The following is a 12579-nucleotide window of genomic DNA, read 5'->3' on the forward strand; positions in this document are numbered from 1 at the left end:
CTCTCTGATCTGAGCACATCTCTGTTTTCAGACACAGAGGACTTGAGTCCTGTATGTGAAGGGCTGTGCAGTCCAAGTCTAGAAATTTTAAAGGTAAGAAACCATATCCTGCTGTTTGAATTTGGTTAGAAAAGTGGTGTCCATATCTGGATGAGCTTATTCATGAGGTTGGCTGGTTTCCATTCCACACAGCTAAATTTAGTGCCTTCCATTGTACTAATTTCCAGAGGGGTAGCCAGGGAGGTCTCTCAAAACAGCTTTCAAGCATTTTACAAGCCTCTTTAAATGTTCACGATTTATTATGATGATGTAGAACATTTTAGTACAAAAATGGGAGTTCCGGCATTTTAAAAAAAGTCAGATCATTAGAATTCCCAAGCCTCAAACTGATGGATGAGTCACTCTGATTGATACCTGGAAGAAAAAGTCAGACTTTTAGCAAAACTGGGCTTCTTTCCTTTTTTGTACATGGGGCTGCTGGCAGCTTTTAAACAGCGTTCTTATAATTGCACTACTTCTACACGTCAGAAGCCATGACATTTAGATCGACAAAGCTCTTCAAATGTGACATAGTATTACGCTTGCCGTGTTCGTATTAACACGGGGAACAGAACAAAGGCTAAGCCCAAACTGACGTCCGTGGAAGACAATTGTTTCTTTGATCCAGTAGAGCAGGTTGAGAGCCTGTGTACGTTGCCAAATTTAAAGAAGATGAGACCCTACCTATCAGCTGCTTTGCAAGGAAAGCAGAATTGTGTCTCTTAGTCCTGCTCCCTGAACTGTGGCTGGGCACATTTAAAACACATTCTTTCCCTCAAAGAATTATGGGAACTGTAGTTGACCCATCACAGACTTACAATTCCCAGCTACGTTGAACAAACTCCAGTTCCCAGAATCCTTTGAGGGAAAGAATGAGCTTTGATATGCTTTAAAGGTCTAGTGCATTGTTGTTGTTGTTTAGTTGTTTAGTCGTGTCCGACTAAAGGACTAAAGGAGGGAGAAAGGTTGTTTTCTGCTGCTCCAGAGAAGCGGACACGGAGCAATGGTTCCAAACTACAAGAAAGAAGATTCTACCTAAACATTAGGAAGAACTTCCTGACAGTAAGAGCTGTTCGACAGTGGAATTTGCTGCCAAGGAGTGTGGTGGTGTCTCCTTCTTTGGAGGTCTTTAAGCAGAGGATTGACAACCATATGTCAGGAGTGCTCTGATGGTGTTTCCTGCTTGGCAGGGGGTTGGACTCGATGGCCCTTGTGGTCTCTTCCAACTCTATGATTCTATGATTCTATGACTCTTCGTGACCCCATGGACCAGAGCACGCCAGGCACTCCTGTCTTCTACTGCCTCCCGCAGTTTGGTCAAACTCATGCTGGTAGCTTCGAGAACACTGTCCAACCATCTCATCCTCTGTTGTCCCCTTCTCCTTGTGCCCTCCATCTTTCCCAGCATCAGGGTCTTTTCCAGGGAGTCTTCTCTTCTCATAAGGTAGCCAAAGTATTGGAGCCTCAGCTTCAGGATCTGTCCTTCCTGTGAGCACTCAGGGCTGATTTCCTTAAGAATGGAGAGGTTTGATCTTCTTGCAGTCCATGGGACTCTCAAGAGTCTCCTCCAACACCATAATTCAAAAGCATCAATTCTTCGGCAATCAGCCTTCTTTATGGTCCAGCTTTCACTTCCATACATCACTACTGGGAAAACCATAGCTTTAACTATACGGACCTTTGTTGGCAAGGTGATGTCTCTGCTTTTTAAGATGCTGTCTAGGTTTGTCATTGCTTTTCTCCCAAGAAGCAGGCATCTTTTAATTTTGTGACTGCTGTCACCATCTGCAGTGATCATGGAGCCCAAGAAAGTAAAATCTCTCACTGCCTCCATTTCTTCCCCTTCTATTTGCCAGGAGGTCATGGGACCAGTGGCCATGATCTTCGTTTCTTTGATGTTGAGCTTCAGACCATATTTTGCGCTCTCCTCTTTCACCCTCATTAAAAGGTTCTTTAATTCCTCCTCACTTTCTGCCATCAAGGTTGTGTCATCTGCATAACCGAGGCTGTTGATATTTCTTCCAGCAACTGCTCCCAGGTCCCAGTCCAACACTCTAACCACTCCACCTAGCTGACTATGTATAATACAAATTAAATGACTTCATCAGGCAATATTTGCTGATAAATTCCTATAGTACTGTTGCTGTGTTGTGGTGGGATTGGGCTTCACAAGCTGGCTAGTAAAAACTAACTCTTGGCTTCCAAAGCCCAGCCTATAATTCATAGGAAACCCCCCCCCCCCGTGTGTGTGTGTATGTATGTGTGTGTATATATGTGTGTGTGTGTATTATTGATTTCAAAATATTTAAAAATAAAAGCCAAAGGCAGAAGACAATGTCTCAGACTTGTTGGGGAAGAGCTAAAGCTGATATCTGAAGCAATTTTATACATACATTTATCGTCAAGTGTAAGTGAAAAGGCTGGAATCAGATTGTGGGTGATGAGCATATTCTGCCCTCTAACATTTTATTATTTCGGTCTTCACTCCATGAGAAACACACTGGTGCCTCTTTGCAGGAAGAGAAATCGATTCATTTACATTCTAAGTGGTCTCATTAGGCTTTAAAGTGCTCAGAGGTGAACAAGAGAAATCTATACATCATCTTTTAGCAACATCTGTTTCAAGTGGCCCGCAGACAGCAGCCATAATTATATCATATTATTGCGTTTATTGATTTCTTAGGCTATTTAAAGATGAGAGCCGCTTGTTTTGCTGCGTAACTGCGATCGTGTTACAAATTGCAGAATTTCGTTCCGCTGCAGCATATGTTCATCAATCAGCTATCTAACTCCCCTTTGAAAAGGCAGAGCATCCATTTGTCAAGTGGTAGTGGACCACAATGCTCCTATAACCATGTCATCAGCCAGTCACCTGTACTGCCTTGCCAAATGGTGGAGAGAATCTTACCACTTTGCTGGACTGACAATCTCACCACATTTCTGCAACTAGTTGACCCAATGAGCCCTTTAAGTGTTGCTGAGGCACTGCTTTTCTGCAGTCAGTTTGAACCAGAATTAAAACTGTAAGTAAGTAAGTAAGTAAGTAAGTAAGTAAGTAAGTAAGTGAGTGAGTAAGTAAATAAATAAAAAATAAAATAAAATAAAATAAAATAATAAAATAAAATAAAATAAAATAAAATAAAATAAAATAATAAAATTATTTGTACCCTGCCCATCTGGCTTGGTTTCCCCAGCCACTCTGCGCGGCTTCCAACAAAGATGAAAAATACATTTAACTGTCACACATTAAAAACATCCCTGAACAGGGCTGCCTTCAGATGTCTTCTAAATGTTAAAGGTAAAGGTAAAGGGACCCCTGACCATTAGGTCCAGTCGTGGCCGACTCTGGGGTTGCGGCGCTCATCTCACTTTATTGGCTGAGGGAGCCAGCGTACAGCTTCCAGGTCATGTGGCCAGCATGACTAAGCCGCTTCTGGCGAACCAGAGCAGCGCACGGAAACGCCGTTTACCTTCCCACCAGAGCAGTACTTATTTATCTACTTGCACCTTGACATGCTTTCAAACTGCTAGGTTGGCAGAAGCAGGGACTGGACAACGGACGCTCACCCTGTCGCCGGGATTCGAACCGCCGATCTTCTGATCGGCAAGTCCTAGGCTCAGTGGTTTAACCCACAGTGCCACCCGTGGTAGTTGTTTATCTCTTTGACATCTGGTGGGAGGACGTTCCACAGAGTGGGTGCCACTACCCAGAAGGCCAACTGCCTGGTTCCCTGTAATTTGGCTTCTTGCAGCGAGGGAACCACCAGAAGGCCCTCGGCACTGGACCTCAGTGTCTGGGCAGAACGATGGAGGTGGAGACGCTCCTTCAGGTATACTGGACCGAGGCCATTTAGGGCTTTAAAGGTCAGCACCAACACTTTGAATTGTGCTCGGAAACGTACTGGGAGCCAATGTAGCTCTTTCAGGACCAGTATTATGTGGTCTCAGCAGCTGCTCCCAGTCACCAGACTAGCCGCCACATTCTGGATTAGTTGTCGTTTCTGGGTCACCTTCAAAGGTAGCCCCACGTAGAGTGCATTGCAGTAGTCCAAGTGGGAGATAACTGTAGTTCTGAATGACGACATGCTATCTAATATAGCACTCTGTTCCCAACGAGAGTTGGTGTTACCTGGCTCCATGGAAAAGATGCTACTATATGTTTATTCAGAGGTAAATCCTGTTAACAGTCAAGGTTCTGCTTCTTCCTGTCACCCCCTTTAATTAGTAGCTTCCTGCCTGACCCTCTTTTCAAGCTGCTTTTGCACTTGCAATTAATTCCTTCCTGTTCATTTCGTATGGTCACAGACTCCCCAAACTGACTTAGTTCACTTGGGAAATTGGAGATAGGGGTTAATTACTGGTTTACTCCCTGCAGCCAGATAATTGCTCTTTATTTCCCTTTTGTCTTGCAGTTGCAAAATACAGGAGCATTAGTCCCTTTTAAGAGAAAGGGGGCAAAGAGGGAGCTACTTGTTAAATTCTGTGCTCACTGAAAGGCTGCAGAGAACACCCAGGCAGTGGCGTAGCATGGGGGGTGCAGGGGGGGCCGGCCGCAACGGGCGCAACATCGGGGGGGGGCGTGCGCTCGCACTCGCAGCTCTCTGCCCCCTGCTAAAATCCACGGGTTAGGGGGCGCAAATTACTTGCCTTGCCCCGGGTGCTGACAACCCACGCTACGCCACTGCACCCAGGCAAGGCTGGGGCTACAGTTACACTTTAAGATTCAGTAACAACAACAAAAGCCCCACCACAAACCAGTTCTGTCTGAAAAATAATGGGAGAATAACAAAGAGAGCAGGGAATGCAATTATTTGGCACCCATGTCATCAGGATTGTCATTGGAAAGGGTGAACTAATGATGTCCTCTTGCTTGCGGCTTAATATGCAAGACCTTTACTTTCAATAGCTCTCTGGTGAATAGACAAAGCAGCACTACAGTATAATTGCCACTGCAATGCACAGCTGAAGAATTATTTGCCATAAAAGCGCACCTATAAAACTCCATGCCCTTTTCTGGAAACACACAAGGGGACAGATTTGGCACAGGAGGAACTGCAGAACAGTCCGGTAGTGCTTTTGCAAAACTACAGTATCCAAGGAGCAATCTAAAAGTATCGGTAGTTTCCCTGGAATGGTTGTGTCAGCAAAGAACAGGCCCAGATTCATGCACTGAACCGGTGTTCCAAACCAGAGATCCACCTCTGACTTCCAAGCTGCAACACGGGAGCCAGTGTGGTGTAGTGGTTAAGAGCGGTAATCTGGGGAACCGGGTTCGTGCCTCCACTCCTCCACACGCAGCTGCTGGGTGACCTTGGGCTAGTCACACTTTTCTGAAGTCTCTCAGCCTCACTCACCTCACAGAGTGTTTGTTGTGGGGGAGGAAGGGAAAGGAGAATGTTAGCCGCTTTGAGACTCCTTCGGGTAGTGATAAAGCAGGATATCAAATCCAAACTCTCCTCCTTCAATTTTTCTGTTTTGACTTATACTTAATAGCGCTAATAAGGTACATTAATTCCCTCATTTTTTCCCCATTTGCAAGATGTCTATGACAAAAGTGTCTCTCACTACATGTAAACAAATTGTGGGAAAGACTCTATGTGGTTGGCCAGAAATACGTATTGTTATAGGTTTTGTGGGGTGATGCTCCTAAACCCTGCAAATGAACAAATGGTAGAATTTTGATTATTTGGCGTATTGAAGGGAAGATTGCAAGCCAGTGGAAAAATACAGGCTAAGCTCCCTTTCCAAGCCAGCACCTCACCTGGGATAGAGGCGTTAACATGACCAAAGGTGTTGATGGTATGTCTAAGCCTGGCATAGGCAAACTCGGCCCTCCAGATGTTTTGGGACTACAACTCCCATCACCCCTGACCACTGGTCCTGGTAGCTAGGGATGATGGGAGTTGTAGTCCCAAAAACATCTGGAGGGCCGAGTTTGCTGATGCCTGATCTAAGAGGAATCTTGGGCCTGGGCAGACAGAGGTTGCCAAGGTGTTGATGGGGTTTGTGAGAAGAAGTGGCCTTCGCCAAATCTTAAATTCTCCAGAGCAGCACAGACCCTGGTTAAGGGCCAAGATCCCTGGAATCCTGTGCATAATCTTGGCAGGGATTGGGGTGGCCGGGGAAGTTCATCCACAGGAAGCAGTCGTTTGTTGCTACGGGACCGCCTCTCCTGGTATGCCCCACGGAGAGCCTCAAGGTCCATAAATAACAACACCCTAGTGGTCCAGGGCCCTAAGGAAGTTAGATTGGCTTCAACCAGTGCCAGGGCCTTTTCAACACTGGCTCCGGCCTGGTGGAACGCTCTGCCTCATGAGACCAGGGCCCTGCAGGATCTGATTTCTTTCTGCAGGGCCTGTAAGACAGAGTTGTTCCGCCTGGCCTTTGGCTTGGAGCCAATTTGATTCCCTCCCTCCCTCTCTCTTTTTTTTCTTTTCTTTCTCCTCCTGCGATGAGGCTACATTTTAATATTTTAATGTTCCATTATTTTAATGTTGTATTTTATTTTTGTTTTTAAGTTGTAATCATTCATCTTGTTTTTATTATTGCTTGTAAGCCGCTCTGAGCCCGGCCTTGGCTGGGGAGGGCGGGGTATAAATAAAAATATTATTATTATTATTGTTGTTGTTGTTGTTGTTGCTGTTGCTGTTGCTGGAATCTGTCAAGTTGTGCCTTGCATTTTCTATAAATTCCTTCTTTTTTATTCTTAGTACCAAGCACCTTGTTGCACCCTTTTACTGGGGGAGCTTTGCTAAGATCTCACACCTTCTCCTGCTCTGTTAGGAGACTCAAAAAGAGTTGCCGGCTATCACACAGCTGCTGATCTCTCTCCCATCCCTTTGTCCCTCTGAACTCCCAACCAAATCCTGATATCAAAGGCGCAGCCCAGCTGTAAAAATAACATTTCGGCAGAGATGAAACAATTTCTGGGCAATATGCAAATGTTCAAACAAACACCACCAGGTTTGTGTGGAGCATAAAAGAAGCACATTTCTGAGCAGAATTAATTTTGCAGGAATCAAGGGGCTTTCCTCGCCTTCAGAGCAGCAATACACTCAGCGTGTTACGAGATAACCAGCTATCAAAGAGAAGCAAGACAAGCAAAATAAAGGAAAATGCACAGCTAATATTGCAGTATGTTTTCTTGGAGACAATGGAATCAAAACAGTGTGAGTTCAAAGGGAAAGCTAGATTGAAGAATGGGCAATAAAGAGGACTTTCTTTTCTTTTCTTTCTTTTTTTTAATGTTTAAATGCATTTATTAAATCACAGATAATTGTGCCCTCTATAGGCATAGTATTAGTATATTCCAATAAAAGCTCCAGCGAACCCATGGCTGCTCCCAACTTTTCAGCAGAGGACTTAACCCAGCATCTCTACTCCTCTCTCCATTCTTTTGGGGTAATTCGACCAACCGGAGACAAATTCCATTCTATCCCTGTTTGTGTTACAACATAGCTCCAAATGGAGACACAAAACAGAGCCCCACCAAGCAAAATCAAGTTGCCATATTTGTCATGAAAATCAGGCTTGTGTTTGCTGTGAACTTGTCTTGCCACAATCCGCTGCACGCCACGAGTCGCCAAGCCCAGAGCTCCCCTCACCAAAGGAAAAAACATCTCTCCGCCTCAGGATTGGACTCAGCCCCTCCGACTTTGTTTTCTATTGAGAAAATAACAATTGGGCTTCAGTGTGGCTTCTAAGCGAGGTAAAGTACAATATTCAAGTTCTCGAGATATGAGAAAGGAGGTGCAAACAACACTTTTGGAAAATCAGGAGCCACAAAAGCTCAGAGGTTCTGCTCAGCCCCGTACATAGTGTCTGAGGGCCAAAGCTGAACACCAGAGGAGCACCATCTGAATTCACAGATCTAACAGTACCATTTCTCTAGGACTGCTGTAACTTTGTGTTTCCCTTACATCCACCTCTCCCCTCATCTGAACGTCTCTGTTCAAGTCATTTCCTCCACTTCTTCAGTCAATTGGTTCTCCATCTCTGCTAACTTTCTCCCACAGTTTCTGTGTCCTATCCGCAGCACCACTACCAAAGACTGATTCACCCCATGCACGCATTTCTTGGTACAGAAGGATTCTCTTAAACAACTCCCACTCACCAACTTTTTGGGGGTGGGGGGATATTACAAGCTATCCTGGAAAGGGTGAAAATGTAGTACAGACCTTTCTAGTTTAAGTTCTATTTGGGTCCCTGCCCAAATAATAGTTATCTGCATCATGGCTGCTGCTAATGCAGCGCTTTGACTTCACCCCCAGAGGCTCATGCCATTGTCTCTCCAGACAGATGGATGCCAACCAAACACACACACACACACACACACACACACACACACACACGATGAATCTACACACTTGGGGGGGGCAGAGAACCATAGGAAATTAAATTGGTATAACAAAAGAAAAAAAAAGCTATGTAAAAATCACAGAGAATTTTCTTTTGCTCTCTGGCGCCATCTGGTGTTGCATGTTTATAACAGTCAAAATGTTTTTGGTTTTTTTACTAATGTAGCTGAGTCCACACACAAATATATTTGCATATACAGTAAACACACACAGGTTACTGAGTGGGATGAACTGGCCAGTGATTCTGGCTATCAAAACAAGAATGGAACTGTAAGGAACACTGGCACAGGACATTTCAAGCCTGCTGGCTTTTTAACTGCGCTTTTGCTTCCAGGTAAAATGCATTGGTAATTAACACTGCATCCATTTAAACAACCAGACATGTTTCAGTACCTACCTTGCTTTCCGAAGGTTGTGTCCAGCTAAGTTCTTCTTACAGTTGACCCCTAAAAATAGGAACCAAATTGGTAATTTCCATGGGTCTACTAACACTGAATACAACTCTGAGAAAGCTACAGTGATGCAGAGAGTACACTTTGGGGTAGAGGGGAAAAAAGGGACTTCATATAATTATTTTAAAGCAGATTTACTTTACAGAATTCATACATTGCTTATGAAGCATAAAAAACCTCTAAAACTGACATAAACCCCTCTTTCAGCTAATGAATGTGGCATTATTCTAAGAAAGGTAAGTGGCCTTCAAGAGCGATTTGATTTCTGTGCCCTGCACTAGAGGAATGAAACCATGCTATCTATAGCACCATGGCAAAACGAAGACAGTAGAATGACACAACTAGGAAAGGAGGGAGAGATCTTTCATAGCTTCTCCTTCTCTGCCATACTGAGATTAGAGCACCGCACTTCCATTCCCACCCTACCGCTCTGGAAGACCCTGCATTCAAACCCCCTGACCCTACAGTTCCCAGCACACATGTAAACACATAGAAAACAGCAATAAAGAACTGCAATATATTTCAAAAAACAACCACCATGTGTACGCATTTACTTACCACAAACCACTACTGGCCTTCTATTCCAAAGTTGTGCTCCCCCACCATTTTAAAACCAGTGTCAAGCCTTTGTAATTGCACCTGAAACATCATTAGCTACAGCTTCAGGTTTTTCCAATCACTAGTAGTTTGAACTTGCAGGAGTGCAGCTGAGCATTACTAACATTTAGTTTGCTTCCTTCCAGAGCAAGCCTATTAGCTCTTGTGCAGCCCAGTCATATATACTTTCAGTGCTTTTTTTTTCTGGGGGGATGCATACCCCTAGACATTTTGTGAATCTAACAGAAGAAACTAATTTTTCTTTACTTTTTAATTTCTTCTCTAGCACAGTGAATCGTCAGTTCTGTTGTAGAAGACTTTACATAGTCGTTCATTCACCTAGATTTTAAGATCACAAGTCATTCAGCTACACCACTCACGTTAAGCAGTCCTGACCTTACATTTGGGATAATGTCGTCAAGAGTGTGTAAAATCTTGGCTTGCAGACTTTGCTCTCTTCTCCAGGTGCCAAACTGTCTTGCAACAGACCACCTTGGAGCATATTTAGCTTAGCAAACCACTGCCATCATAAGGAAGTATATAACAAAAGCTGCAGTCAGGAGTCTTAGTACCTTCTTTTTATAGACCTCAAGTTTGCAGTAAAACATCAGGGTACTTCTGATACACCTACAAATGTCCAGTGTGAGAACCTGAGTGGGGAAACTCATAGCTTTATCCAGAGAGGATGGTCAGGTGAAAAGGAGTGAACTCCTGCAACCATGCATGCTTACCTGGAAACACCTGTCACAGGTGGAAATCACAAGCAAAGCTCAGATGAGTCTCCTGATTCTTTTCAGACTTACAGGTACTTCAAGGTAGCTTCTCTTTTATAATTCTCTTGCCCAATCCTCCAGTGTCTAAATGGCTGACAGCAAGGGACAAACCAAGTTGCATGGGGTCTCTTCTCCAATTGCAGAGTTAGACTGTACCTCCAATCCAGTCTGAATGGCAGTAGCTGTTTGATACGTCTGCAGGATCATTTTTCACCATAAATTGAGCAACCCTGGGCATGCACAAGGCTAAGCAGAGCATACTCCATTGAGATTGCCCATCTACTGATGACTGAGTGTAGCCTTATTGGAGTTCACCGATTGGGTGTGTGTTGCTCCGGGACAGGAGGGAGGAAGTCAAAATGACACCGAGTTGGTTCAAAGAGTTTATTCTGCTCTCCGGATAGCAGAAGGCACTTGCGTGGTGAGTCCACAGCAAGTCCAAAGAAATGACAAGTTTCATGCAGTATATATATCCTCCAGGCATCCTCTCCCCCTTCCCGAGGTACGTCAGCTTGTATATGCAGGTTGACATCACATATGTTCCTGCTCTGGTACTCTCAACCATAAAAGGATCTTCCTCTTCCTACTCTTATCTGGGAAGAGGTCATGATCTCCAGGAACACGCTTTTGGCATTTCCCCCGGACATTGGTCTTGTGCGTATTTTGTGGTCAGCACATAAGATAAAGTTCTGACGTGTTTCTCTCTGTTCTGTTCTACTACTGGTACAGTGAAGGCCATAGTTGCCGTCACAACTGATAAAGGAGAGGGCTCTGAGCTCTTGTCTATACAGCCGGGCTTTTGTTTATGCATTGAGCTCAGAGCTCAAGTTAATGGATTTTAGCTAAGGAAAATAGGGATTTTGGTGCAGTTTCAAACTGCCTGCACAGTCAGTTTTGGGTTTTGGAAACCCATTCCTTCATGAGCAGGAATAAATAGGGTAGTGTGGTTAGCTGCCTTTGGGCTGATAGCGGAGCACTTGAATTTATATAATGCTTTTCCTAAGGGTCTGGATGATTTCAGCATATAACCCCCCCAAAACTTACCACAAATGTGTTTGCTGGCTAGTATCCTCACCATAAAAAGGTAAAGGGACTCCTGACCGTTAGGTCCAGTCGCAGACGACTCTGGGGTTGCGGCGCTCATCTTGCTTTATTGTCCGAGGCAGCCGGCGTACAGCTTCTGGGTCATGTGGCCAGCATGACTAAGCCGCTTTCTGGCGAACCAGAGCAGAACACGGAAACGCCATTTACCTCCCCGCCGGAGCGGTGCCTATTTATCTACTTGCACTTTGACACACTTTCAAACTGCTGGGTTGGCAGGAGCAGGGACCGAGCAACGGGAGCTCAGCCCGTCGCGGGGATTCGAACCGCCGACCTTCTCATCAGCAAACCCTAGGCTCTGTGGTTTAACCCACAGCGCCACCCACGTCCCATATTGACCTCACCATATAGACTATATTTCTGCACGTGCTGTAGAGGTAAGTGAGGGGCAGATGGGGCTTGTCAACCTGGGAAGGGAGCTCATCCAGAAAGAAAACTCTCATTCTAAACCTCTGCTGCCTTGTGGGATATCTTCGGGAGAAGGAAAAGCTAAGGAATTAACCTTACACAAATCTGAAGTGGAGTCCCAATGATGGCTGGATGGTGCCTCCTTCTGGCAACTCCTGCAGCCAAGCTGGTGCCAAACATATCACTCTGCTTTCCTTTGGATTACACCAGCAAGGCTAAGAGGGGAGGGGGTCTTGTTCTCTGGCTAGCGCCTCCATACACACTGCCCAGGATTGCATCCTGAGATCACTTCGGTGCTGCAGTGGTTTGATTTCACCCCTGGAGGCACACTTGTCTCTTGAGACAGACAGATGCTAACAACAATTCAAGTTGCAAGATCAGGGCTTGGCGTAAACCACCTAGTGATTTTACCACCAATGTAAACCATGGAATTCCAAGTCACAGCTCATGCTCTTAACCAGTATGCTGCACCAGATCACTTATTCATGAAGCTTAAGGACAGTGAAGTCATCATTAACAACTACCTCACTTATTGATTTGCGTGGGAGCAATTTTTGCACGCAAACATGAAATGAGGCATTTATTCCCTGTCTAGGACATGCAACAACTATTCATTGATTTGGGCCCAATTCATACAGCCAGCCACATGGTAGGTTACTCAAGTTACTGTTTAGTGGTGGTCCCACAATGTTAATCATCTGAGTAGATCACTTAGACCAAAAGGTTTTCACTATGCAAAATTTTCAGTAGTTTAGCAATGTGATAAGTATGAGCAGAATGACATAAAGAGCTATTGCACTCAGTAGCTTTCCAGCAGGGCCAGCTTTGTAGCTGAAATCATGCCTCTGTGCC

General features: G+C 44.8%; 1 long non-coding RNA gene across 1 annotated transcript; it reads right to left on the reverse strand.

Annotated features, from left to right (window-relative positions):
- Positions 1-7256: 7256 nt before the first annotated feature.
- LOC310848421 lies at positions 7257-10767 on the reverse strand. The gene is made up of 3 exons (XR_014566351.1): positions 10177-10767; positions 8794-8842; positions 7257-7701 (listed from the first exon to the last, which is right to left on the reverse strand). It is a non-coding gene; the product is annotated as an uncharacterized lncRNA (long non-coding RNA).
- Between the last annotated feature and the right edge of the window lie 1812 nt (positions 10768-12579).

This window comes from Podarcis gaigeae, assembly GCF_964106915.1.
Source record: "Podarcis gaigeae genome assembly, chromosome: 7".
In the NCBI taxonomy this organism is placed as follows: Eukaryota; Metazoa; Chordata; class Lepidosauria; order Squamata; family Lacertidae; genus Podarcis; species Podarcis gaigeae.